The sequence below is a fragment of the Temnothorax nylanderi genome, unplaced genomic scaffold (genome assembly GCF_030848795.1).
Source record: "Temnothorax nylanderi isolate EJ_2023f unplaced genomic scaffold, tnyl_v1.0 TNYL_tig0034_pilon, whole genome shotgun sequence".
In the NCBI taxonomy this organism is placed as follows: Eukaryota; Metazoa; Arthropoda; class Insecta; order Hymenoptera; family Formicidae; genus Temnothorax; species Temnothorax nylanderi.
The window spans coordinates 507,124-531,734 of record NW_027249096.1 but is presented as its reverse complement, the minus strand read 5'-3'; the positions used below and the strand labels follow the sequence as shown (position 1 = coordinate 531,734).

At 42.6% G+C, this 24,611-nt stretch overlaps 1 protein-coding gene and 1 long non-coding RNA gene across 4 annotated transcripts in view; both read left to right on the top strand.

Moving 5' to 3' along the window:
* Positions 1 to 24,611, top strand: part of Rg (A kinase anchor protein rugose) — a 303,530-nt gene that overhangs the window by 2,749 nt on the left and 276,170 nt on the right. The window lies entirely within an intron of this gene.
* On the top strand, positions 4,253 to 7,261 carry LOC139770904 (uncharacterized). The gene is made up of 2 exons (XR_011717846.1): positions 4,253 to 6,127; positions 6,452 to 7,261. It is a non-coding gene; the product is annotated as an uncharacterized lncRNA (long non-coding RNA).

Sequence of the window (24,611 nt, the reverse complement as noted above, 5' to 3'; positions counted from 1 at the left end):
GTTGCGAATGGGACACAATAATGTACAAGGAGATAATAACACGCACGGGCTCGGTACATAGGACGGAAAATTTATTATATTACAGCCCGCGTGTATACGCCCGCTACCAATATTTCTGAATTATGCGCGTTACGCGCCTCTCGAAATGTGTATATAGCGTTTCCAGTTTGTATTCTCGCAAAACATTTGTGTTTGCGACATCGCATCGGTTGAATATTCCGTATTATCGATTTCGAGTACATTCAGCAATTCTCTCTCTCTCTCTCTCTCTCTCTCTCTCTCTCTCTCTCTCTCTCTCTCTCTCGATATTTTTGCGCATAAGCAAAACTTTATTCGACGCGATAGCACATTCGTCACGAGTTAAGGGCGATCATATTGTCGTCCCGGTTATTAACGGTCACCGTAAAGAACGTCGTGACCGTCTCGAAGGCTAATATCGAACACGAAGTTTCGAATTCGTTCGACCCTGAATTAGTTAGCGCCGTCCGCAGTCGAGTACGATATACTCTGTTGCATAACCTGCGGCATTTAATCCTACGGCCCCGAGGCTGCCCCGTACGGTCGGGCAAAATGCAATTTGCGAACATATTAGGATATTACGCGCGAAACGTCCGATTGAAAAACCGTAAAAACCGTTCGCTCGATCCGTGATTATTTTATTAGAGTTTGCGTAAAAGCGAAACTTCTTCGCGATTGCTCTTTTCCCGTCAACGTGGCACAATTTTGCAAAATTCCACCTCGATTGCGCGAGAGTTTCGGGTTACGGTTAATTTTAACAATCGGAGCATTCCGAATAATGTTTGCGTTGCATGTATTATTATAGAACCTCGTTACATGAATTTGATATTTAGGGCTGGTTATATTAATATCGTGGAAATTAAATGTCAGCATTCAAAGTTCAATGTTTCAAAATGTATTAAATTACTTCGAGTGTGCCGCGAGTTAGTTCTTTAAACTACATTTTTTAAAAGCTTGTAATGAGATTCGAAACTTGAATATTGTCACGTTTCCATTTTTCTATTATTTTCGTAGCTCGCAGCTATGTAATAAGAAACATATCAATGGCCTTCGGAACAAAATACACATGAAAATGTTATCGCGAGATTAGACGGGTAACATTTAGACTGGGCATTTTAGATAACCGCTTTATCACTGAACCAGGTAATGTTTTACCATTTCCTATTATACATATATGTGTAAGATGCACGTACGCGTTCAGTTTATATGGAACTAAATGGAAAAAGGATAACTAAGATAATGATAATTACATGCATATGAGTGCGCTAGAAAAGGTCGCAGCAAAACGATTTTTTTAAAAGAAAAATTGTATCTCTTTCAAAGATACCGCCTGATTTTTTTTTCCTGTACGCGCATTATCTTCACCGAAGAATTCTGAATTAGTAAGGCATCCCTAATGTGCCACTTTGTGTCAATGATTGACGATAGCTTCCATTATATCGGAAATCGATGCAATGCGTTTACGTAAGCACATATTTGGTTTGATATGATGGATGTCAGCGAGTAATTAGATGGAAATTCGCGACTGGCAATTCATCGTTCGCCGGCGTTATTCGTAATCGGCCCCGCGTTGTTATTCGCATTCGCCTCTACCGAGCCCCGTATAGTCGTCACTTTCGACGAAATATTTTATTTATGCTTATGACATAGTTTTACCGCGTGCGCGCCGCTTTGACCATCGCGCAGTCGGCGTTAATCGATTTGCCGGTGCATATCGCCTACATGCGAACTTGCTTTCACAACCTCGGCAGGATTTGTCTCGGCAGGCTCTATTTATTTCCCCTCGGTTTAGTTTCAGCAAAACGTTATATTTATGTTATCTATTTTTATATATATATTACATTATAAAACACATGTACACACGACACATCGTTTTATGACTGCAAATAGCGAAGATTTTATTTCGTGTAAAAACATCTTTTAATATTATATTGTAAAAAAAGTAGCATGGAAAAATGTATTTTAGAACGTAAACTATACTTTAGCGACTATAGCAGCATTTTTATTATTCGTCCATATTTTATAAGCTTGGTTATTAAGATAAAGAGATAGCAGAGGATAAAGCTTTTCGCAATATTTCAGTCATCTATGATACTTTAATCGTAAAATCAATCGTAAAATAATATTTTTCCTTACTTTTCGGCGTTAAATTGAACGAGAGGAAGAGAGAGAAAGAAAAACAATTTCATATAAACGATACGTCTTCACCTGTGATATTTTCTGACTTTTGCTGCTGTTTTAATGACATTTTGGTATTAAAGAGAAAAAAAGGAGAAGAGAGAAAAAGAGATGAGAAGAGAAAGAAAGAGAGAGGAGGCAAGGGAGAAAGAATTTTGTGACGAACAATTATTCTCATTAATAATACGTGGCTGCGCACCCTGACACAATTTTTATGTCATAATTATATTTTCGTCTCCCGTCTCCTCTGTCGATTCTTTTAATTAATCGCGAGGAGTGTGCAGCGACGACGATAACAAACCGCGTAGGTCGGTCTGTTTGTTCATCGCCAGTTTCTCGAATCACTTAACATCGAGGCGATGTATCATATCCGCGACCGGCGCCGATATTAATCGTTTTACATTCGCGTCCCTGCCGTAATCTTCCGCGATAATGGATTGCGCAGGTTGTCGTGGCCGAAGCAGTCCCCCTCCCCCTCCCCCGCCAGTCGGTCGAATAAGCGATATCCGCGATTTCACGTACCGCCGATAGTCCGTCGCTAATTGATCGGACAAAAGCGTGATTTTGCAATTTCCATATAAATGGAAATGTAGATTCCGACATATTGCAAGAGCGAGGATTCACTATCGTCATGCCTATCGCCGGGTTTCTCTATTCGTGCGCCGCGATCTATATGTTTATCGATCACGGATTCCGTTCATGCGTGCGACGTGCATCGACGTGCATGCGTTTACGTCCGCGTTACCGGCCGACGGCGAATTGTCCAATGGGCGTAAATGATCGAAATGTAAATAGCGCTAAATTTTCAAAATCTCGTTTCGCACGGAAATGAAAAAGCGAGCGGATACATCGGGCGGATAGAGAAAAAAGCAGCGCTACTTTATTCATATAAATAGTCGATGGAATAATTTTACGGGTTAACGTAAAATAGAACGGTGAAATTAGTACAAATTGATATGATCTTGTCTCTTAACGTGATGATTAACGTACAACGTACGTGTAAAGGTGCTTTGATAACATAATTCCCACATTTACTTTAATGTCTTTTCCCTTTGCCGTGCGCCGCGTAATTACATTTACTTGTAGAATTCCATTTAAAAAAATATAATACGGAGTATACATGCAATATATACATTATGAAATAGATAGCCACAATTGAATGTACAATATTTATATAATAACAAAGCAATATAATAACATAATGTTTCAAATAATGTTAAAAATAAATATCGCGATATATTAAATTCTCAACAAAAACACTGAGAAAAAAAATACTTGACAATTTATTTGTGAAATATAAGATTTATTTCTGTGAAATATTATATTCCACAAATAAATTTGTAAGTATTTTTTTCTCAGTGTACTTGAAATTTTGAAGTTCACGATTGTGCACAAAGGTGAAACCTGATTATTAATACACATTTGTACTAGGAACTTTATCAATAGATTGACGGTTTTATCGAAGCTTTGATCGCGAATACTCGACGAATGTGCGCAATGTCCGTTAATTCGGTACCTATTTTCCTCTCTTGCAACAAACGCAATAGAAAAGCGTTAATTGACGTACCGACGGCGAATAACGTCAATCCAAACACAATCGTCAAATGCACGCCGCGCATAATACCGTTTTGTAATGGCTGTCTGACCACTGTATCATTAAGCTCTATATACTGCACCGATTCGATTCGCGCAATTTGACCGGCACACTCGCGTTAATCGCGATTTTGCGGCGGCGCGAAATACTTTGCATATGGAACATTAACGAGATGAGCCTTTACTTATGAGTTAAACTCATGACAGAACTCATGGCAGAACTCATGGCAGAATGATTATTAATCGATTCGATGACGGGGCCGGTACTTATTTGTCTTTCTCGTATAGCGCGTGGGAACGACGAGCGCAATCGACAGACGTTGACGCAGGCTGAAATCTCGATGAGAGGAACGTGGCTTATAGACGTCGTAGTCACACCGATTTATGATACGTCACGAAATAATGCGTGTTTCTTTGGGGGGGGGAAATGTATTTTTGGCATTTAAGGATAAGCATGCCGATCTATACTTATAAGGTCATACGTTCGATTGTACTGTTTTAAAAATTGGCGAATCTATCGCGAGTCTGAAATAAACCTTTCTTTCATCGTTTTTTACTTTTCCGTCGCTCTGCGAGCGATCGAAGAATTGGAGCAGATATCGTGTGAAGCGACATATTTACCCCATTTGTAGGCAGGATACACGGTTTGCTTCCTTTCTATACGAGTAGGCGCGACCTTGCGTGCCGCGCGGCCGTTGATTGTATCACCGTTCGGATCCGTCCTCGCGATAGCTTCGGTTATCGAAATATTAAAAACGCGCGCGCGGTGCTCTTCGGCGGAATGTTTGGAGAACTTGCTACGTGCTGTCAGTATCAGCGTACGAGCAAACAATGAAGAGCGGAGGCGCCTAACGAGTCCGTAAATTAAATTTTCCTCCTCGTTCTCTCGTTTCGCGAGAATACGCGCATACGTCCGCTGATGTAAAAGTGCAGAAAATTTGTCCACGTAACGCGATATCGCTACGGTCGATTTGAAAAGGTCATGTACACACATACGATATTAATTAAATTATTGGCGTCGGAATGGAAAAGAAAACGTTTCTCGTTTCCATTATTCGCTGAAAGAAACGTTCCCATCGTCGTTCAGGCAGGCAGCTGATAAGCGCGGCTCTAACGTACAAATTAGAGCGTTTAAACACGAGGTGGCTAACACATTAAACACGTAGAGCCGGCTAATTAGATATAGTTGAGAGAAAAGCGAAATGCGCAGCGCGCGCGTGAAATGGCATGACTGGTATCGAGAACGACGATGACATAACTGGCGTCTTAACTTGGTAAATTAATTGTGGTTGCGGTAACAGGTTGCATGGCGGACGCCGTGGCCGTACTCACGCGCGCATATATGTCTATACAAGCATTAAGCCATTATCAAATCATAAGCGTCGCGCAAGCATAGTTTGGCAATAGCCTTGTTTGCCGAGCGACAATACCGCCGAGATGTCAGCGCTTTGCGCGCACCGGCTCTTGTATGTAAAGTTAATGCTAACGCTGTCGCCTCTCGGTTTTCTGCATAATGGCGTCGGACAATGCAATGGCGCGACAAAATAGGCTAAGCTAATGGGATGAGCCGCGTATGAATAATGATGCAAAGTTAAAAATTATTGTTCTTCCACCGTCGTTTTCCAAGCGGCGCTTCTCGCGACGCTATTTCTTCTATTTCTTCTTCGCGGAGGACGCCTCTCCGTCTCTATGTGAGTGCGCACTTTCGACCGCCACTGTATAACTAAAAATTTAATTCGCAAACGAGGCGGACCTTTCCCATCCTGATGAGGAGTGATAAGGAATTATTGAACGTGTTTTTTTGCCGGAACGGGGCGCGCGGGAGCCGTTCGCGAAAGGACTGCAACACAATGTGATTAATGAAAGGGATTATTCCATCCATTAATTTTCATCCCGCACGTGTATTTGTAGAAGCGCCCCCGGTTCAACGGTTACGTTCGTCGTTATTCGCGTAACGCGAATCATTAATTACGATTTAACGATAACTGGCCATATTTCATATATCATATATATACGCGACGAAGTATCGATAACCGGCCGCTCTTATATCGGTGCATATCTCCCTGGAGGCGCAGGCGGTCGCGTTGAGTGATAAGCGAAATTGTTATCGATACGGACGGATTTAATCGCGATAATCTCGCGAGAGACCGGCGGTGTCGCTTATCTTCGATTTCGTACAACTGCCGAGTTTTCTGATACACTTTACATGCCTGCATGTATTCATGCATGTACTTATTACTTTACATCCGGTGAAACCCGTTATCATTAATCCACGATGGATGACAGTTTATGCAAATTATGATGAAGAAGGAGGAGGAGCCGCTGGTTGTCTACACGAGTAAGTGTGTACATTGTGTTAATAACGCCTGATGTTTTTGCGAAAAACCAATAATCAATTTAATCCTATTAAAGGAAATAATCGCTTTCCATTAATTGACGATTGGTTCTTACAAGATCATGAATTCTTAGTGCGCTACAATGTAGCCAATTAGACGTGCTCTTTCCTACTATTCATCATACAAGAATCACGAGATATCGATTCCGATCGTCGTCGTATGAGCCCTTGTACGATTAATGATCTAAGTTATACGACGGCGATTGATTAAGCCTCATTGTTTCTGTTTCATCATTTGTAAAACATGTCATTAATGTCACATTACAGGTTTGTATTTTTAAAAAATACATGCGAGAGAACGGATGGGGCCGCAGGTAGGAGTCTTGAGGGGAGAGAGGCTCCTTATCCCATAATTTCCGGCAACATTCGCCGATATATATCGGCATATCCTAATATCGACTCGCTGCCTGCTTCAAGAAGGCAGGAAAAATCTCCCCCGGCGAAGCGGGAGATAGCGGGCGCGCGGGAGACGTAAACGCCTCTGCCTCTCATTGTCGAGACCGAAAGGGACGGCGCGGCGCCCGTAGTTAGTAGCGGAGAGATGAAGCAGGGACTACCTATTGAACGTTCAGCCTCTGCTTTTCAAAGCCGTGGGGGGGGGGGGGTGGCTATTGGCATTACGCGAAACGAGATATCCAATAACTTCGTTTTTCACAATTAACGAAGCGCGCGTATCAAAGGATGGCCGATGATGCGTAAGCTTCCCTGATGACGATACTCGCGCGGCCAATGTTCAATAACGTGCCATTACTCGAGAGCTCGATCCTGTTGTTTCAGTGCTCGAAACGCGCCGCAGCGCCACCACCGTCGCGTACATTTGCGGGGAGAGTCTCAGAATCATACGTGTGCCGCAAAATACGCGCTAACGCACCATTGTTTCATAACGGAATTAAAATTGGCGATAACGTTTTATCGACGCTTTTGGTACGTAGACATACATACACAACACACGACACATAACGCACACGATACACACGATATTCTCTCTTCAAACTTTTCACGATCTATATGTTTTATTGTGTTTTGTATTGTGAAATGTATCTCTTATTTTATGTAATAAATTGTTTGAAAAACGAATACATAACTATATATTATATTTATATTTTTTCCACTTATGTAAATAGATAACAGTAACCCAAAAACATTTATAAGATTCAGTTGCTTGCTTTTGGCGTCAATGGTTTGAATTTCCCAAAAAAATTATGAGACGGGAAAAGAGAATATGAGCTAATAATATATATATACATTTACCGCGGAAGGCTTGTTCGCAATATTCGAAGAAACAGCTATTTTCATACTTCATGGCTGTGAGGAAGTATCTGTAAATCTATTGTCCTCCGCCCTCGAAAATATGTGTATCGAAGTTTAAAGGATTTGGCAGAAGAATTGCGAGCAATGCCAGAGTGCAACGGCAAAGCTGGCGCGGGTCCATCTGCATTTATCGTGCACTTTTCCCCGTTTAAGGCCAACAACTGGGGAGAGTTCGTGCAGGTATATTCGCAACAGTGCATCGGTCGTATATTGTGGTTTAGTTGGAAAACTCGATGGGAAGCCATTTTTCCAAGCACTCCGTTCGAGCTTAATAGACGTTTCGAGCGGGTGGCCCGCCTGAACCTCGAGATCATCGACCCTTCACAGGAATTTCGTATTATCGTTTATTGCGATATAACGGTACGTTTCGCGGGACAAAGATAGCTAAAATATGTTCTATACTGCGCTATTGGATATCGCGGGGCCGATGCTCTTATTAGAAAAGTTGCGTTCAATGTCGTTGCAACGGTGGAGAGAAGCGTTTGGCACGCTTCCAGGGTGAACTCTCCACGGGAACTTTCCCCCGCTTGTACGTTTGCATGAAAAATTTCAAGAGCTCCTTGCCGAGTCACAACCTTTGAAAAATTGCCCCCTTCTATATCATTCGATTAATCTTGATCGCTCGTTCTACGTTATATACATACATTGTACTTTTAAGGGGAAGCGCTAATAGGATTATTCACAGGTGGATTGATTAACAACCGGAAAAATTACTTCTTCGATATTTGCGAAATCGATATACCTAGGAAAAGAGGCAAAATAAATTCATCTTTCCGCTGTCGCGTTTTCTGAATCGGCCGGGACAGACCATCGCATCGTGCGAGCTTTTTGCAGGGTGTTCTTGCGGCGATTCCGTCGGGCTTTCGTACGGCTCATGTGGTGCAGAAACGGGGGATCAAAGTCGATGGCGCGAAGCCTCGAGTGGTCATTATCTATACCCGAAGAGATGCCATGAAAAGACGCGTGTATCCGAGCATAAAATAGAGCACGTGACTCGGCAAGCGCTTCTAACGACACTTTAAGGTCAAGCAAAGGACTCTGAAAGATCGCACAAAGTTACTTAACGAGCATTAATTAAGTCGCAATACCTTCTGATTGCGCAAAGACGACGGTATATTACAATCGTAGAACGATTAATATAAAAATGTCTTTAATTGCAAAGAGCATAAGAAAGAATGATCATCTTTAATCAGTTGGACAATTTATTCGTTATACGATTCGACAATTCAAGTTGTATCGTATATTTTCTTTTATCATAATGTGAAGTTTTTTTAATTAAAAATTCGCGTCTGTGAAGTTGGCACGACATTCTATGAATAAATTTTAAAAACTACTAATTGTCAAGAGTTTTAGTAGCACTTTCTATGGTTCTACAGCTCCTGATAAACATTAAAGAGGTTTCCACATTCCTGATTAAAACACTGAAATTGGAAAAATGTGTTAACTACGCGAATCTATCTTTTAAAGTACCAAAACGTGTTGAAAATTGTTTTTTTTTTTTTACAAGAGTTCTCGGTAATTCTATTCGAGTTCCACATATGTATTGTATTACAATTTCAGATCGATATTCCACAAATTAGCAATTTTTAAACAATTTTTGATATCCGCGCCCAGCACATTTAGTGAAAATGTGTCGTGCTAATGATTTTCCGAAGTTCTAACGGTTGTTTTCGACAGTTCTATAAGAGTTTTATACTTTAGAATCATTTTTACGAAGTGTTCCGACCGTTCACTATTTTTTAAACAATTTTTAAGAATTACGTTTAGCACTTAGTGAAAATGTGTCGTGCTAATGATTTTCCGCAGTGAATAAAATTCTAAAGCATAGAACTGTTATAAAACTGTCAAAAAAACCGTTAAAACTGCGGAAAATTATCAGCTCGACACATTTTCACTAAATGTGCTGGGCGCGGATATCAAAAATTGTTTAAAAATTGCTAATTTGTGGAATATCGATCTGAAATTGTATATCTATACGTGTGGAACTTGAATCAAACTATGGGAAACTCTTGTAAAAAATGAGTTTTCCACGCGTTTTGGTATACTTTGGAGGGAAACTTTTTAAAATTTATCAGGAACTGTATGGAAAGTGCTATGAGAACTCTAGTATTTTTTTTTAAATTCGTAGAATGTTGTGCCAACTTTATAGACGCTAAAATATCATGTATAAAAATCACGCGTAAATCTGACAATCTTCTTGATGTTTCTGTGAAAATTTCCGATATCGCAATGTTCGCGATGGTCTTTTCCGTGCGTACAATGGCATGTTAATACTCGGGCCCGATTATGAGCAAAGTGACGAAATAAAAAGTTATTGCATTCCGCGCGATTTACGCACAACTAAAAGGATCAGTACAAGAATGTCGATGGAATTTGTGATATAGGCATCTGCGCTCTTCTCAGACCTCCCTTTATGTCTCAACGTAATTTCTCGTCTGGCTAAATCGAGGGCATTAATAATGCGACGGTATGAAAAGACGCTGCGCGGAAACTGTAGGGGCATGGAGTATCGTGTAGGGTTGAATTGCAAGCATCGCTGTAAATGGCGGAAACACCATTTAGTTCTGTTGCACGCTATTTATTGCCGGCAGTACACGCGCTACAAGCCATTGCTAGATTATAGAAAATAATTGCGGACAGGTAGCGGATATTTCTCTCGGAAATCTGTATCCAGTATCTGTTGCTGTGCGCGAACCCCTATATCCTAGATCCTCTGTCCATCCGTCCTAGAAATATCCGGCTTGTATTCGCGTCGCGTTATGAAAGATTAATCAGGGTGTTAATATTTGCATAAAATAATAATTGATAAAATGGGCGCTTCGCGCATCAATATCGCTGACATATCGTATCTCGAATATTAAACCATCATGTCGTAACGCGCGTGGACAATAATTTATTCAGATCACATGCACCGACCTACCACGAGAATTCGACATATCCGGGCGTATTCAATTAATCATTTTATGGAATTTATGTAAAATGACGTCCATGCGAAAATATTTATTTGGCGTATTCGCGCCGCTATGCGCCCTGATGGATTACACGGAACGGCGTTAAAACCTCCGGCCGAGTGAAGATTCCGGGCTCCGATAATTTATAGCTCTTTGTGCAAGTTATCCCGGGAACTACTGTTCGCGGAAATAGCGCCCCCTGTGAGTTATGGCGGACACCGTACGTCAATACTTTAAACGACAGATAATTTACTTCTTTCGCGGTTTTGATTACGGGGTGGAAGGAATCGCGGGAAGGACGCGCGCCCCATTTTTACGCCTTTCCAATTTCCGGACCGACAGATCGTAACTTTCCCGCCATGTACCAGGTACAAAATTGCTGTCCGATGATATGAAACGGTCCGCGCGGCGCGAGGCGACAATGCGAACGCATTCCATCGTCCGAAATCGTCGAAATTTTAGAGCGATAATATATCAGAGGGCATAAAATGAAATAACGTAAGTAATATCGTCCCATAAATCGAAAGTAGAAGAAGAGACATGTATAGTCAGACATAGGATATTTGCTCTTCCACGTATGAATCACAAGGGTACTATCGGTTGCCCTAGTTTCGCGAGATGTCGATATTACAACAACGTAGCAATAAAGTATAGCCGGACGTTTTAAATCATCTTTCTTCTCTCGGGAAGATATTAGATAAATGTCTCGCAACACTCGCTCGGTCAGATACAGCGTCTCGACGTTACCCATTGAGGGACTGTAATCGCTTTCCGAGTGCGGATGCTCGGGCTCTCGACGTCGTCGCGCGGAAACGGTTTGACGATACGCGCGCGGGGTACTTCCGCCGGGGTGCTTCCGCACTCGAATTTACGATGTAAGGAGATTTCGATGTCGCGCGCATAACGCCAGACTGATGTATGCGATGCGCACCGCCTGTCGCCTGGATAATATTTCGTGCGAGGAAGAGACATACGTACGCGAGGGAGAAAAAGCAGCGCGGGCAAATATTCTGGTCGCGGCACGCGCACGTAGAGGCGGCGAGACACGAGATTATTGGCATTGGCTGTCGATCGCCTGTACACACACGAGGTGCAAGGTTACGCTCGCCCAAAAAAGCGAGCCGCATGTCAGAGATGTATCTCTCACGTCGGGAAATACGTTTCTCTCTCGCGCGTGATTCGCGGGCTGAAAGTCCGTGGCCGTGCGGAGAGGCGGCGCGATGGTGGGCCGGGATTTAATTCCAAAGGCCGATGAGGAATGGAGCGCGTTGCGCTCCCCATGCAGGGAGGAAGGTAAAGTTCCTCTCCCGCTGCTACATTCCGCTACAAAGACCGGAGCCTTTCAAGTCGCATCCCTCCCAAATAAGCCTTTTGCATCTGCACGAGAACCCGGCGCGGGATCGCGAGCACGCGAGTAAGCGTGAGTAGGCGAGAGCTTGTTCTCGAAGCAATTATTGCTTATCCCGGATGCGCTACTCGCTTTCTTCGCCGTCTGTACACTTCCTAGACAATCGCTTAAGGGCTGCTCATTGGCAACCCTTTGTCACTTGATTATCTGAGAGATACGTGACTAGATCTTCTGTACTTAATTAATCATACGGTTCTTACTCTTCAGTAGAAAATTTTTCATGAAATTATTTTATTGAAATAATTTATATTCGTTTATTTCTAATTTCCTTGTAAATGTGTTATAGTGTAATTAAATTGATATATCAATTTAATTATGTGATTGTGTGCCGTTCTAGCTTTGGTTAAGACTGCGCTATGTCTGAAAGTAACGGCGCGTTGGTTTGCCAAGGCGAAGAATTGTACGTATATAAAATTCACTAAAAAATCTATTATTATAAATAAAGGTCCAGTCCTGACCGATACGGCGTTCCCCTTGTAATTTGACTGTGTATCATGTACGTTCGTAATTTCACTTATTTAAATATTTTTTTTTTTTTTTTAAGAAGAAAGATATTAAAAATTTTTCTCGCGGAAGGAAAGTAGAAGAGTAGAACCTAGGAAATATAATTATTTCATAAAACAATTACGTAAGAGATTTTCAACGCTGCTCTTCTCGACTATCCCCCGATGATTTACATGGTCTGCATGGTCTTTCATATTTAATTTGATGCTCGTTCGTACATGATAAGGCTCACGCTTAATTAAACATTCTGCAATGCTTCCTCGAAATTTGACCGGCTAATGGCGTACGCTAATTAAATATCCCATTCACGAATAATCGGGCATTAACCGAAACGCGCTTATAGGGACGATGTTATATGACTGAAAAGCGAATCTCGCATGTGGAATGTGGCTGCGGATACGGGGTCTAGTCAGACATGAATAGCGGAGGAACCGTACATGCATCGTGTGTACACATTAAACCCTCCAGCGACCGATCGATCGTGAAGGTACACACGGAACGGAACTGACCGTTGATGTCAGCCGAATGACAAGACGAGCGTTTCGCTCGTGCCCGTTGTAAAGGGGCCCGCCGTTCGTGGACGGTCCTTTGAGGCGCGGAAATTCCAATTTCACGCTGCATCGCGAGCGTTGTCGAATCGCGACGTCGCGCGATCCGCGGTGCTCGCGAAATCGGATATCAAAAAACAGGAACGTTGACATTTTGTTTCCTCGATCGCGCGCGCGACGTCGTCGTCGTCCCCGAAGATGCATTCGTCGACGCAGAAAATCTCGTCGTGTACACGCGATCGCGCGACATTCCATCTCGAGAATGTAGCGTGTAAGCTTTTCAAGTGACGTCGCGTCGCCCGTTCATGCGCGCGACATGCCGCAGTTGTCTATCGGTACAGGCAAAGTTGCGCCGCAACGGGAAAAAAGTTTCGACACTCCCTGTATAGAGTCGCGATATAGAGCTGTAGATAAACGCGCGGGACACAAATGCGGCTTTCAGTGTCTCACGTTACCGCGCGGCGGTATATCCATCCTCCAGACGTGTGACCATTACGGTTACGGGACGAAAAATCGTACGCGATCGCCACCGCAATACCGCATTTCTCCCGCGCGCTCGCGGTCGCGGTCCGCGGTCGTTGACTCGGCCGAGAAATGGGAGATGCAGTTTCCCTGAAAGCTGAACTCACATCGTCTAAATAAATAAGCCGTTTTCCCGCGCAGGTCGGCCCGACTGAAAATTTCACGAAGTGCACGACTTCATCTCGAAAATTTCACCGGGATCGATTCGGCGCAGCCCGACTCTCGGCCGGAATTTGGGACACATACACGTGGAACCGCAAATTGTCAATCGGGGTCGTGTATCCATCGTGTATTGCCCGCACAAGCCATTACGAAAGTCGACGAAAGATAAACGGGGAAAGAAACGAGATCGATCCATGTTCATTATCCAACGAAAATGTTAGGTATTCTTTATTTGCATCCGATTCTCGTCAGAGGTAATTTTATTTCCGGAGATTCTCGACGCGGTATAATGTTAAAAAAAAAATTAAAGCGCGTTAGATAATTCAGTTTTAAGACGTTTTCTTCAGTAACTCACATGATTTAATTAATGGTCCTGTATTTGAGTTTTGCATTAAGTTCTTTAATTGCTTCATCCACATGTATTTCGAGGTTCATCTTTGAAGAAACGCGCCAGAAATGCATTTGCAATTTACGCACACAAGGTTATTATTATTATAATGCCAATAGCGGTGGTCGTCATTGGGACTGACGCGTTCGCTTTTTAGCGCCGTCCAGTAGAGGAGGTAGCGGCCGCCGCACGCGCGGTGTTCTTGCAGGCGCCAGGTGCAGCTTTCGACAAAAAGTGCTCCGTGCAAACTTTGACTGCGCCAAGAATTTCATTTGTCTATGCGCATGTGCACGATTTTATCTTTCGCGCTTTATGTAAATACTGAGGCCGTCGCGCTTGAACGTACTTATAATTGATTATCACCGTTTTTCGCATGACATTTGAGAAATAACAATTATAACATGTTACACAATCTAACGAATAACAATGCTGTATGTGTAGAACGCGTGTTTGATAAGTTAGAATAATAACTAAAATTAGTTTAATGAAAAACAATTATATATTGTCAAAAAGTTTAAAATAACAGTTTAAAATATATGTAGATACGCGTTTAAGCTCTTCAAATTCTATTTTATTTCTCTTATTGTAATACGTCTGGTTAAGACATTCTCATTTAATATTCCGCGATTCATGAGACGAAACGATGCTTTGTAAAGAATGGATGTCTATCGATTCGTTAACAAAAAAATTTGATTATCTATTCTGGACCAAATTTCCCCACATTCTAGAGAAACCAAAAACACAGATAAATTAATCGTATTTATCAGGAATCGAATTCCCTATTTCAGTCGGTTCCAAAATAGAATTGTGTCAGTCCTAATTACGAAAGAATTGCGGTGAAGTAAATGTAGGTTGTCCAAGATGGATCTTATCCGTAATCGCATTTGTCCTAAATAATCAATATTTTAAACGTATTAATATTTTTATACCGCTCTCTCCGCATATATAGAGGTGAAGCGTCTCGCGCATAGACGGATATAAAAATTATTATTTCTTATCAGTTTCATAATCGAGGCCATAACTCTGCTTTAACAAATGGACGCCTGACAAACATGGACGCAGTAGGATCGAGAGATAATCCCGTCGATTTCTAGCAATATCGTAATAGCGGTAACGTAACGAAGGGCGTGGTAGAGAGTTGTTCGCGCAAATAATGGAGAATTGATGGCGGCGTAAAAAAAGAGACTCAAAAAGTGGGGCATGCTTTATATTTTAGAGGTAGACGATCATGGCCGTCGTCGAGGTCAATTGTTCAATGGAGCTCGAATAAAACTACTAAAAAAGAATCGTTATGACTATAAATTGCTGACTAAATTTAGAACGTCGAGTGCTTTAACACCGATTTGCATTACCAGCACGCGCGCGCGCGCGCTGGTGTTATCATTACTAATTTTGGCTTATTGTTAGTGTAAGTAAAGTACACGTATATACTTTTGTAAGACGAAGGAAATTTCGTGCAAACGTGTTTGCCAATAACCTGGAATTCACACAACGTTTGTTAGAAACGACACTTACGTTACGGAAAAAGTCTGATTGCATTCTGTATGCAGATTTCGTCCCTCTATGATTATTTATGTACGTGTATTGGTTACGTGCTCTATATACTAAGCGGTTCAATATAAACCACACTAGGGAGCGGCCGAGCCCTATTGATTTTGAGTGAAACCGGTCAATCAGAGGGGACATTTCTTTGGCGCAAAGCAACCCTTTTGCTTTATAAAAATTGTCGGAGCGTTAGAAATTTCTCCCGTTTATACGACAGAAAAAAAGTAATATATTTACGGTATATTATTAACTATACACTGTAAAACTTTGTATAAATATACAGCGGCTATATTTTGCTTACATTTTTTAACCGATTTGATCTATTTTCCCTCTTTTCTGCCGGCGTCTTTAAACGTTACGAATCTAACTGTTATGTTTTAGCATTTTATGGTAAAACGTAACATTTTACTGCACTTAGCAACTTTCAATCTTATTTCATTTGGAAATTCGATGCGGCGGGCGCGCGCGCGCGCGCACGGCGCGAGCACGTCGGCTCCTGTGTAGTTCCACAACGTAAACCGCACCCTCTTCACTATTTTCTCTCGGATTCAACTTCATTTCTTCGTTTTCCGGAAGCGAACGAAGTGGAGCGGGTGGAAAATGCGTTACCGGTATAAATTCGATGAAGTGGGAAAGATAGGGACGGAGATAGAGTGGTAGAAAAAGAGAGGAGGCAGGGCTGTGCATGTGTCACGATCTGTACAACGTTATTTCGACCGCCAATGCGGAAAGCTGTTATAAAATCCATCCCGCCTGTAGGGTCCTCTTCGCGCCATGCCTTCGATTTTCCACAACGCTGTTATCGCCAATGAAAAATCGAGGCGCTCGTACTTGTGAATATATCCGGGCCGATAGCGGGATAATTTCGGAAGATCGATATATGAACTTTGAAAGTGGCTCAAGTCCAATTTTAGATGTGTTATATTTCGCGCAACTCATCGCTTTCTCTGTACTTAAATAATTCAGTATTGTTTCTCAAGAGTATCTATATCGCTCTTGCTATTTGCGTTATGTTTAAATCAGACGATAAATCAGACGGGACACGTAATAAGAAAGCACTTTTCTTTTTCTCCGCTGTCTTACCGCTCATGTTTCTTGCAATTCGCGCGAGAGTAAGTTATATCGATAGAAACTGCCTAATCTGATTAAAAGTTAAGTACAGAGGAACGATGTTACGACCTAAGAAGACTGCACTCTCCTACGGTGAAGACATATATACGATCATAGCTAATCCTTCGTCGACTTTCGAACGGCTCAAAGTTAGCACATATATATGTATGAAAAAAAAATATATATACACCCTACATATATAAATATTACATATAATATATAAAAATGTATGTAGTGTAAATTATATAAATGTATATAAAATAAGATTTATCGAGTTTCGGCTTTGGAAACATTAAGGAGTCTGATCCTACAGATTACTCCGCTTCGCGAAAGTTGTAACATTTTACAACTTTCCTTCGGCTTAACGACGTTATCCTGCGCCACGGCTGTTACATTCTCAAAGGCGCAAAGTAGAACATTTCTGTCGTTAAATATTAGAAATATTTTCTTTTGACGATGCTCCCCCGTGAAAAGCGCTTGTTCGAGTGCACTTACATCACACTTTTGCGAAAGCTAGTCGAGAGCTCAAGATGGCCTTAAAAAGTAGTTTTAAGCTTCCGTAAAGCGTAGAAATTCGCGCGACACGCCGGAGGCGAAACAATACTCGCCGGTGAATTTATTCTGGATATTTCGTGATTTCTTACTTGTCTGCGAGGGTACGAGTTCCGGAGGCGCCTGGTACCCGAGAGAAATTCAAACTGCATTTTACTATTTGCGATTGTAACAACCTTCTACGGTTCGATGTATAATTCTAACATTTCCCGTTGCTGCGAGGAGGCGCGGCGTAGAAAGAGTTGTTAATGTAAGGAGTCCCACGAGAGGCATTCATAACGACTGAAGCCCGTCGCTTCGGCAAAAGCTGTCGGAGAGACTTTTTAATGAACTCCATTTTTCTGATCCCGCCCTTATTTGACGCTAAATATTTAGTGGGCGGCCCTGGAGTTTCCTCAAAGACGTAGTGGCGGATCGAACGAGGCTAGCGGAGAGTAATATCTTAAGAAGCTTGATATAACGTCGATAAAAGTTTGCGTGAGAAATTTCCAGCGATGCACTTCGTGACGCATGATGGCGGTATTTCAAGAAATTTTTCAATGTGAAAGAGCTACTGCGCTGAATATTGCCATCTTGGTAATATTCTCAGCTTCAATCCGTAACTTTTATAATTATATACTTGGCTCTATCCCTCATAGCCTCTATCTTATATGTACTAAAATATGAATAGAGAAGAAGATATATTTAATCGCGGGTAGCGCTAATCGCTCTAAAATTGCACCCATCTACTTGCTAAAGCCATTATTTTACTGTATCCGTTTAGTGAGCGGCGGTATCTTCACTTGATTACGAAAATTTCGCTCGCCGCACACTCAAAAGAATAAAGTAAGCATCTATGAGATTTCGCGCGACCTCTCTTGAATGTAAAAATATGGCCCTCCCCACGAAATTTTTCGCGTGACAAGCTCAAAGGGAGGAACGTTGGAGAGAAAGAAGAGGTGAAGGATATATAGAGGTGCGTGTGTACACACCCGCCACGCTTTGTGCCATCGGGATCTATTGTCGTTATATTGAATCTCCTTTCTCATTTTACGCGGACGTTGATACGCGCGTTGTTGTTACGAACGACGGGGAGTTGTAGCTTCTAACGCGGAATACCCGATCCCGTTGAGATAACTGTCGATATATTCGACGCGCAGGTGTAGTCTGTAGGGTACAGAAGGGGGCTCTCGCCGCGACATTATATACCCTATTCGATATTCCGCCGGGAATGCGGGTCGCATTTGCATATTCCTGCAGCTAGAAGATGGTCTAATGGTGGTCCATACTGGCCGGCACACGAGTCAACGGCCGTTTCTTTCCTTAACACGATACTCCCGGGTACGGGCCCCCTCCCCCCGCGCCGCCGGTAATCCCATTCAATGTTTACGTAGAACGGCACGACGAATACCGTAGCCGAACGGAATAAAACCAGCCTCCGTGACCATAAAAAGTCGGCCGTAACCGACTTTTCCCTCGCGCCTTATCGGTTTAGCTTTGCGCGCCGCGCGCTGGCTCGATAAAGGGCTCGATCGATCTATCGATCTATATGGCACCGTATTGAAATGTTTAAGCGCCGCGCCATCGCCATCGGCGCTCCGCGCTTCGCCGGTCTCCCAGGAAAATATCTTTCATCGATGTGCCCTTTGAAACCGTACAACGATCTATCTTCCTTTGAGTTAACCCTCCCATGACCGCGCGCTACCGCGGCGGATTTCACTGAAATTCGTCCGGCTCCATTGTTATTGCTATCGCCGAGACGCGAGCAATTTACATGAAATTTCCAATCCCGTGACAAGCTATCAAACGGAATAAACGACGTCGGTTGTCGTTAATACTTTTTTACGCGGGATTGTCTGACGATGTATTGTACAACGGGAGATATCAACGTCACTGCCTGCGCGGAGAAGAGGGGGACAATGAGATGCCGGATGCCGGAATGACGGATTGCTCTTCCCACGCGTTTCCTCGAGATTATCAATTTCCATCTTCGCTCGTCCTCGCCCATAAAATCTCGGGTCGCCTCTCGTTTCTCCCGGCTGTCGACGCGGCGTGCGACGTAACCGCTTGTCTCATATTAAAATGTCGTTCGTTTTACGGTGCGTGTACCATACCTGAGAGAGCAGTGAGAGCCCGATAAATTCCCGGATGCGCCCTCGGGACCGTAAAGCAGCTCGTCTGGCGACGCCGTGTCGCGCTGTGTCGCGCTGTGTCGCGTCGCGTAGCACTTGCGTTTCCCAGGTCGAGGGAAACGAGGGAGCAATCTGTTCTTCGATATTTGCCTACAGTTAAAGGCTTCCACCGTCTAGGAGGATATTCTATAGCGTCGCTCCGCACGACCAGGGACTTGCAAGCACGTTTCGTATAATTGGGGACGAGTGGATGGCGACGCGCGAGTTGCGGCGTGATGGGGAGCTGTTCCAAGAACGAAGGACGCTCATGCGAAATCAAATGTGCTTAATCGAGTCGCATCGTCGTCGTCGTCGATGGATTCTCTCGGTCTTCAGCGGACTTTGGCGGCGAAATTGTAATGCCTTGCCGATTTCCGCTTGCTTCACGTTCGCGCGAACAATCAGCTGATAGCCGACACGAACGAGACGCGTCAATGTCGAGTTTCAATTCTACTCGACGAGTGCTCGTTATTACGTTTGCCGCTTTGAGCGTACGTTTTGTTGTCGCGCGCCGAGCCGCGCCGCACATACCGCAATTGAATCATAATACGCAATTAGAGCGAATGAAAAGCGATAAGCTGAGCTTATTGACGGCCTTTGAGAGCTTTTAATGGTGGCCGTGTAATCAACCGTACCGTCGGTAAACCGCCGCCGCACCTACGCAGCGCCGAGCGGAATATGTCACGGTGTATAGAAAAAGCACCCCCGACCGACGATGCACGAGCTAGGGTCATTCAGAGTCGCGGCGGTGGGTTGACGTGGATACGCGCGCACCCCTCTCATTCGCGCGACGTCTTTCTTCCGTTTTATCCCGTCTAGCTGCTCCTATTTCGCCTAGTCTACGAGAGAGACGGCCGTAAAATACGACATCGCGCTGCATGAAACGTTAGAGCGCGACCCGCGCTGTTTTTGAGGAGAAGAGGTTTAATATTCGTCCGACCGGGAGATGGATGGCGATGCCCGTCTTGTCGTAAAATTATTCAAGCGCCTGCGGAAGCAGTGGCACGCATCTCGCGATAATGAGATTATTTTAAAGCAGGCGGAAACCAACCAGGAATTTTATCAGGAATTTTATGCTAATTTCACGTCTTCCGTTGTCATAATGTCTCGAACGCTTGACAGTTGAAAAATTACATACAATTTATAATACAATTTATATAATTCCTCATTGTTTCGTGATATTTCATGGTATTTCTTAATAGGGTCTTGTAAACGAAATTTTATCGTAAACTGAGATTCATCGTTTTCTCTGTCATTCGAGGAAAGCTTTTTGAAAGCTATTGATTCACACGTGAACGGCTAAGGTACTAATTTCATTCGAGCTCTTACGGTACCGACGATCGTCAATAGAAATTTCATCGCGGAAATGAAAGGGCGCTCGTCTTTCCTACATGAAAGGATCAGCCGAGTTGGAAGCCTTCGGGCATGATGACGGATAATGCAAGCGCTCGGGCGTCTCGATTGTACGTTGCTCTTCGCTTTGGTCATCACGAAGGGACACTAATAGCTCTGTATAGAATGATCCTGTATTTCCGGCTGAACGCAAACGACGTGTCCATCAACGGCGACATGCATCTCGCGCGTGACGCAATTAATTCGACATCCCCTACACGGGTGGCCCGGTTTCCACGGGAAAATCCGCGCGATTCACTTCTCGCTGCTTAAGAAAATCTATTTGCATCCGAGCCGCTCGCCGTAGAAATCCCGTTTCATCTCTCGGTTCATCTCGGAGCACTCTTAACCCCGACGTTCGCTGAGCCGGCCGAGATGCGGATCTCGTATGATATTAATAACCAGCCGCGAATCTCACCATTGCGCTCGCAATTTCACCGAGGGCTGGATGATGCTTTGATAATTAGCAGCTACGTATTCGTATCTCGAGGAACTTTCGCGGAACTTTCCTTCGTATTTGTACGCAATTCGATGCACAACTTATCTGTTCTTCTCGCCGCTGGGACGAGCAAGAATAAGCTGCTAACAACTAATTCGAAATACGAAATGTTCGCCTTTTCTTCCCGTAACGATGCGATCTGATTAAGGATGTTCTGGAGAATTTGTCAAAATGCTACGAAGTTGATGAAAATTTAATATCATATTCTGTATTCTCTTTCAAAGTTCGGGGTCAAATTTCAGATCGATTCACAATTTAGATAAAAAGTTATCAATTTTTGAATATCCGAGTTTTAACACGTAATCTTATGGCGTTACAGAGAAAAGTGTAAACATTAAAAAATACTGCCAATATAATATTCTACACACAAGTAAGATCATCAACAAACAAAAGTATGGCAACAAAATTTGAAACAATTTACAATTTTTTTTCGAGATTTAAAAAAAAATAAAGTAGTAACAGTTATTTACAGCAAATCTACGTCTTTTATATTATATTAGATTTGCCGTAACTATTTATATATACATTTTTTTGTCTTTGGATCCCTGGAGAATTAATATCGATGTTTTTAATACTTCCTGCATGACTTTTGGTTGGACCGGTACCTCCAGAACATCCTTAACGTGAACGGTTTCTCAGGAGCATGCAAGGAGAAACGGAAGTCAAACGGTCGAGCTTCGGTATCCAGGGATCTACATTGAAATACAAAGGACACTAAAAAGAAGAAAGAGATAAAAAGAAAACAGAAAAACACTTCGACGAAGACTCGTTCGTTCTATATCGCGGCAAAACTCTGATCGCGAGATCTCAAAGGACAGACATTAAAGCATAGCATAAGAGGAGGCAAAAATGCAAAATCTGCGCTCTAAACAGACACAGAGTAGTTAAAGTCGCATAGCGATGGCGTCTGTTTAAAAGTCATTAGGGAAGGGAGGTGTGTAACCGAGACTGTAGCCAAGATTCTGCACCATTCTTCATGATTACAGTGATCCCTCCTTTCTTGCCGCTGGCGCATGATGTTCCTTGTGTGCAAGCACCCGGACAACAGACAGTGGGGCTGAGTCAGACGCCCGTCGGTCCAAGTCAGATGTTTGGATTTGTCTTGCATGGGATAATCGTGTGATAATGAGTTGAGAGAAAGGTAGTAATGTAACGTGTTCTCGAAATTAACGGCGCAAATTAAATGGCGTACTGTTTGCGTTCGAAGCTACGTAATTAGTAATCTTGCAAAAATATTAACCCCCTCGGCGTATCGTCGAAAAAGATAAAAAGATAATGGAGAATAATTCATGCAAAGGACAAAGATTTGTTATAAGCTCGAAAATGTTTAATGAATAAGTTATAAGCTCGAAATTTTTAAATAAAACGTTAAGTAATAATTATATCTATTCGAAATAATACCGCCGAATAATGTAATATTAAAATGAATTATGCCGTGTATTGCACTGCGCTGCTGCATACGCTATTATTCAACTCCCACGAGATATTCGTAATTACAACGAAAACCGTAATTATGAGACGTTGCGGATTTATGGATTCTAAAAATAAACGCGATGTCCCAAAACACTTGACGCTTTTTGAGATGACAGATTTTTATTGATAAAATTATTACCGATGTTATAATCTAAAATTAATTTCAAGACGAGTTATTGAACAAGGTGTACATACATACACACAGCATTTTTTACAAAGTATATTTTTCGATGTTGTAGAACATTCTGAACACATTGATAGCGGCAAGTTCAAAAAAATTTTTTTCATGAAAACAAAGCTTCCTTTGTGAGGAAGCAAAAAAAAAACCGTAACAACATTTTTGATCGAAATAATAAAACAGTTTCATTTTTATCCTCCTAAATAAACCATATATTTGCTCCTCACGAAAGCAAATGTATGGCTTCCGGATACTCTGTAGTGAATTACTCGTATAGTGATTCTGCGTCTCCTCTTCTGAGAAGATAAGGCAGACTACTATTCTACGTTTGAACTTCTCGCGTATCGATGTGATTCGCTTTGTTGTGCAGCTTCACCGTACCATTTCAAGCGTTTTCACTATCGATAAACCCGGCAAAAGCCAATATTTTTTTAAAAGGAGCAAAATACATTTTTGAGGATATTCGCGAGTTTCTTCTTCATACGTCTTTTTTTTTCCATTTCGGCTACATCGAATGAAGACGGAAAACTCGAAAGTACGAAGGATTCGTAAGTCTGACTTCTAAAACTTGGGATTTTATGATACGCGAGTGGAGTATCAAGCAGCTCCTATAACTCGCGGATCTGAGTTTTACCGCCTACTTTCCGAATACGCGGACGAACTTATCGCACAATTTATGCGGTTGCGCTATTAGGAACGATGAATCATTATTAATAGCGTTCTTCAATCATTTTTCGAAATTTATTTCTAATGGATAATCGTTAATTCATATGGTCACAAAATTCCCCCTTACTTCGTCCCGGTGGCAACTGGTAAATATTTATGTACATGTTAATTATAGGTAAACTGGTTATCGAAATGAGATAAATTGACAATAGCGGTTTAATGTTTATTAAACGCTATAAATAATGTCATCGTGTGTAGTGCAGAATTAGGCCGCGCGCAAATATGATTAAAATAACACTTTTAGATAACACGCTTTTCATTAATTCATCAGCCGATAATTACCGATCTAGGATCGATCGGATTCGCCGATAAAAGCTTTGTATATACGTAACTCAGCTTGTCTGCAAAGAAATTATGATATATTTTGATTCTTTGTTATTTTTTCACTGCGGAAACGTTTCATACTTACTTAGTTATTTTATCAGCCAATATTGTATATCATCAATCATGCTGTTCTATCGATATTTCGGCGCAGTCACGACAGGAAACACTAATTTCGCGGGACGAACGTCGGATTGAGACATTACAACAACGAACGTCGGATTGAGACATTTTTTTTCACCTTTGCCGAATTGCGATCCGCGAACACCGGTTACCGCCGCGTACGGAAACATTTATATATACGGAAGATGTATGTACCCACGCTGGGCGTTCGTCCGCCGACGCATGTATCTTTCATCAGACGAGATCGCGCGCGCGAGGACGACTTCGCGTTCCTTCCGATTCCGGGCGAGCTCTTCCGCGAAATAATATTGATCTACGGCCCGTCGAAATATCCGGCGTCGTCTTGGCTCACGGGCAAGGTCTCCCGTCTCTGATTCCGAAGCCGCAAAGAACTTTATCCGATGAAAGTCCCCCCCGCGCGTCCCCCGTTTCTCTCCTTCTCACCCTTTCTTCTACGGACGCGAACGGAAGGACTTTGATAAGTCCCTTTCGCAGCTTTCGTCGGGGACTCCTAGGATCGGCAAACACTAATCTCACGTAGTCCGTTCACGAAAACCGTTGGCT